Raw genomic sequence first — 5,380 nt, forward strand, 5'->3', positions numbered from 1 at the left:
ATAGTGTGAGGGCTTCTTATTTTGGTGTCTCCTCTTATCGTGAAGCACGGGGCCTAGGGCACGTTGTTGTTCAGTTACTCAGTCAAGTCCGTCTCTTTGTGACCCCATGAACTGTAGCATACCAGGCTTCCCTGTCCTTCACCATCTCCCAGAGACTGCTCAAACTCAGGTCCATGGAGTCAATGATGCCATCCAACCATCTCATCCTTTGTCATCCCCTTCTTCTCCCACCTTCAATCTTCCCAGCATCAGGGTCTTTTCCAATGAGTCGGTTCTTCGCATCAGGTGGCCAAAGTATTGGAGTTTCAGCTTCAGCATCAGTCCTTCCAATGAATATTCAGGACTGATTTCCTTTAGGATGGACTGCTTGGATCTCCTTGCAATCCAAGGGACTTTGGAGAGTCTTCTCCAACACCACAGTTCAAAAGCATCAGTTCTACAGTGCTCAGCCTTCTTTATGGTCCAACTCTCACATTCACACATGAGTACTGGAAAAACCATAGCTTTGACTAAACGGACCTTTGTTGGCCAAGTAATGTCTCTGCTCTTAATATGCTGTCTAGGTTGGTCATAGCTTTTCTTCCAAGCAGCAAGCGTCTTTTAATTTCATGGCTGCAGTCACCATCTGCAGTGATTTTGGAGCCCAAGAAAAGAAAGTCTCTCACTGTTTCCATTGTTTCCCCATCTATTTGCCATGAAGTGATGGGACCAGATGCCATGATCTTCTTTTTTTGAATGTTGAGTTTTAGGCCAGCTTTTTCACTCTCCTCTTTGACTTTCATCAAGAGGCTCTTTAGTTCCTCTTCACTTTCTGCCATAAGGGTGGTGTCATCTGCATATCTGAGGTTATTGCTAAGGCACACAGATTTCAGTAATTGTGGCAGGCAGGCTGAGTAGCCCCAAGGCATGTTGAATCTTCCTGGACCAAGAATCAAAGTTCTCTGGCAGATGAGTTTCTAACCACTGGACAACTGGTGAAGTCCTAGTCATTTATTTTTTAATCAAAGTATAGTTGCTGTACAATGTGATATAAATTATGAGTGTACAAAATATAGTGATTCACAATTTTTAAAGGTTATACCTATACATACTTATTTCTTATAAAATGAAAAGGTTCTGTATAATCTACATGGCTCTTACCTTTTCAACCTTATTTCTTATTGCGTCTTAATTAAAATTTTTTCTCCAAACATCCCAGCATACTCTGTATTCTTAAACACATCCTGTTCCTTTTCTAACCACACCTCTCCTCATTTAAATATCATCTTCACGTCACTTCCTCTCTTTAAACCTCATCCATCCTTCAAAGTCCACTTATCATAAAGCTCCCTTATACAACAGAGACAACCCTCCTTTTGATGATTTATAGCCCTTCCTATATGTGCAACTGATTTGGCATTTATCATATACCCTCATGAATGATTATGCATTAAATTTTTAAAATATGTATGAACAAAATTGTAAGATCCTTGGGGCCAGAAAACACATCTTTTGCTTGTTTGTGCTCTGAAGGAGAAACAGAAACAAACACTTTCTGATTCACTATTGATGGGTGGGCCACTTCTAAAACCTATACCCAAATAGAAAATTACACTTCTATTTAAGGGAATAAAATATAACTTTTATATTCTTTCACTAAATGTGTTTATTGGGCACATTCTGTAATAGGGGAAAACTTCGTATTCTATTACAAGTTCATCACTAAAAGAGATGTTGCCTATAAGCTGAAATTCCGCATAATGGGCCATCTCTGGGAACTCTGCCTCCCAGATAATGAGCATTAAGCTAAATACCGTTGTTTAGCATCCTGACCAAGCCCACCTGTGAAATGACTGCAGGAGGAAGAAATTAGCACACCCGCTCCAGAGGCTGATGGGTACTGGGAAGTGTCTGACTTTACGCTCTCCTTTTTTTTTTCCTTTAAGTATAAAAGAAGCATGAATTCCAATTCAAGCAAGATGGTTCTCTGGGGGCACGAGCCCACCATCTTCTGTCTGCTGGCTTGCCAAGTCAAATTGCTATTCTTGCCCCAACAACTCGTCTCTCGATTTATTGGCCCGTCTTGCAGCGAGCAGTATGAGCTTGGACTCCGTAACTGTCCTATATGCTGGGTGCTGGTGATGACGTCCAGCAGGGGATCACGGCCGCCAGCTGTGACACATACAGGTCACTGGGAGCTGAACCCAGAGAGCAGGTCACAAAACACAGGGACTGTCACAGGAGAGAGGACAGTCTGGAGCTGAAGGCCATCAGGTGCAGGCCAGAAGCTCCATTATGTGGAACCAGTGAGACTCCATGGCTGTGGGGCTTCAGAGGAATTAGATACAGAGCATCGCTCTCTTCCACTCCAGCATTTGAATTCAGCTGAAGGAGGTAAAGACGTGGCCTAGGTGTGTGGCAAGTGGGGTGCTATCAGCCTCCCCTGAACTGAATTTACTCCACTCGTGGCTGGCCTCACCTGCAGATGGAATCTGCTCTGCTAAGCTCACTGCATACCAGACAGCAGAATAGGATCCGAGGCAAATTAGCCTCTAGCCAGGTGAGAAATTTGGGAAAAACAGAAAAGGTAAACTATAGTCCCGAGATTCTGTATGGGACTAAAACCCACTGATGCATATTGTCATCTCTGCGCTCTTCTCTGGGCCTCTGGGGAGTCTAGTTGGTGACCTCTGGCCAGGTGTTACCATCTGGGATAGCATCTGGACAGGAGAGGAGTGGAGGGAGAGAAAGCCTGGGGTTAAATACCAGTACTGTTATTTATTCACTATAATGCTGTAAATAGCAGAGTGTCATTTTCTTCATCTGTAAAGCAGGAATTTTCCCTTACAAGGTTTTTGTATGGTGCATTGTTATCATTCAAAATTTTTGATGCTGAAATCCTCAAATGGGGTTGAATTAGATTCAATTGGTGTTAGGGAAGACTCTTGAGAGTCCCTTGGACTCAAAGAGATCCAAACAGTCCATCCTAAAGGAAATCAGTCCTGAATATTCATTGGAAGGACTGATGCTAAAGCTGGAACTCCAATACTTTGGCCACCTGTTGCAAAGAACTGACTCATTTGAAAAGACCCTGATGCTGGGAAAGATTGAAGGCAGGAGGATAAGGGGATGACAGAGGATGAGATGGCTGGATGGTGTCACTGACTCAATGGACATGAGTTTAAGTAAACTCAGGGAATTGGCAATGGATAGGGAGGCCTGGCATGCTGCAGTCCATGGGGTTATGACTGAACGACTGAACTGAACTGAAATGACCTAAAAAATGTTTCTAAAATGTTTAAAGATTTCTTTTGGGTCTCCAACTTACCTTCTGACTAAGTAAAGCTATTTCTTCTCTAGTAAAAAAGAGATGAAAGCGATCTCCTGTTGCAAAAAGGATACAGTCCAGATTAGTTAACATGTATTCTGGAAGCTTATGTGTTCTGGCTTAGGGAAGGGTGAAAACATATCTAGTTAGATTTAATGTCTTCATCAAACCTGACAAAACAGCAAAACTTGGGAGGAATTGGGGTGGGGAGAGTTGATAGTTGATAAAATTATTTTAAATTGTAGAAGCCCAAAGGCCTCATGGGTTTGTTCAAACTTCAACCTGAAACACTGCAGGCATATTTCAGACATTCTGACAGTTTGTGGCATCACAGGAACACACAGTCTTTCTCAGTGACCTTGAACTCCAAGGTCATCATGCTATAAGTGCCCCACCCTCTTGTGTTAATTAGCTAAGATAAACTGTTCTGCTCTAAGAGGCGATATTCCTTTAATTTTTTTTTCTGAATACCACCCCTTCCAAATTTAATAAAAAGCCACGTCTGGATTTTCCAGGGGCCCCAAATGTGTCTAGGCACTGCAGAATGTCGTCATGTCTTTTGGTTCTCTGCTGGGGACACATCAGTCGTTGGCCTCATGGTTGGTGTTGTAATGCTTCCAGGCAGCTTTGTTATACACCGGGTCGCTCAGTCGTGTCTGACTCTTTGCGACCCCATGGACTGTAGCCTATCAGCTCCTCTGTCCATGGGATTTTCCAGGCAAGAGTGCTGGAGTGGATTGCCATTTCCTTCTCCAGGGGAACTTCCCGACCCAGGAATCGAACCCAGGTCTCCTGCATTGCAGGCAGACGCTTTACCGTCTAAGCCACCAGGGAAGCCCTTAATGGAGATGACTGCGTCTGTCCCACGGCCCTCTAGGGAAGACAGCTTTAGGTCTCCTTGGAACTACTGTGTGTGATATGGGCGACCCATAACCAAAACCAGTCGGGGGCACTGCTCAGGACATCTCGACATGAGGCCGGGGTGCAGTGGTGTACGTGTAGTTAAAGAGTCGGTCAGTTGTCCTCAGAGGAACACCACCTCCTCAGTCACTCATCTTCACAGTCAAATCCTCCTTACCCAGTGTGACGTGGACCTGAATAGGTGGGTAAACACCTTTGTTGGCGTGATGCTCCATCCTTGCTCTCACTGTATTCATTTAGTTCTTCAGTTATAGTTTGGGAGAGTTCGGTTCAGCTCAGTCGTGTCTGGCTTTTTTTCCCTGACTCTTTAATATAATACAAATCACACAGACGCCTAGCATTTTCATCAGTTCAGTTCAGTTCGGTCACTCAGTTGTGTCCGACTCTTTGTGACCCCATGGACTGCAGCACGCCAGGCCCCCCTGTCCATCACCAACACCCGAAGTTTACCCAAACTCATGTCCATTGAGTCGGTAATGCCATCCAACCATCTCATCCTCTGTCATCCCCTTCTCCTCCTGCCCCCAATCTTTCCCAGCATCAAGGTCTTTTCCAGCGAGTCAGCTCTTCGCATCAGGTGGCCAAAGTGTCGGAGTTTTAGCTTCAACATCAGTCCTTCCAATGAACACCCAGGACTGATCCCCTTTAGGATAGACTGGTTGGATCTCCTTGCAGTCCAAGGAACTCTCAAGAGTCTTCCCCAACACCACAGTTCAAAAGCATCAATTCTTCGGTGCTCAGCTTGCTTTATAGTCCAGCTCTCACATCGCCACCTTTAATAACAACCACATTGCAGTTTGGATTTATGCTTCCAAGGTGTTCTCGATGAGATAGGCTTCCTTCCTTTGCCTTTTCCACCAAATAATAAAGAGTGCTGATTAAGTAACTTTCTAATTGAAATTCAACTCACATAGAAACGATCCAGAAATTACTGAACATTCTGGCTGGTGACAGGATCCACCCCAGAGCTCTCCTCGTATCCAACCACACCTTCAGCCATTGTGGGAATCACTTCATTGTGTCGGTTCCTGATCCGTATCACTGCATCTGTAAACTCATAAAAAGTTTTAGCATCTTCAGCACTTTTGTCCTTAAACTCAAGAAGCTCTTGGATATCTACCAGCTCTGTAGCAACTGAACTGATGGTGTCCA

General features: G+C 44.3%; 1 pseudogene; it reads right to left on the minus strand.

The window, feature by feature from the left end:
• Window positions 1-3,837: 3,837 nt before the first annotated feature.
• Window positions 3,838-4,464, minus strand: LOC120852288 (annotated as a pseudogene).
• Between the last annotated feature and the right edge of the window lie 916 nt (window positions 4,465-5,380).

Source organism: Oryx dammah, unplaced genomic scaffold (assembly GCF_014754425.2).
Source record: "Oryx dammah isolate SB20612 unplaced genomic scaffold, SCBI_Odam_1.1 HiC_scaffold_25, whole genome shotgun sequence".
Lineage (NCBI taxonomy): Eukaryota > Metazoa > Chordata > Mammalia > Artiodactyla > Bovidae > Oryx > Oryx dammah.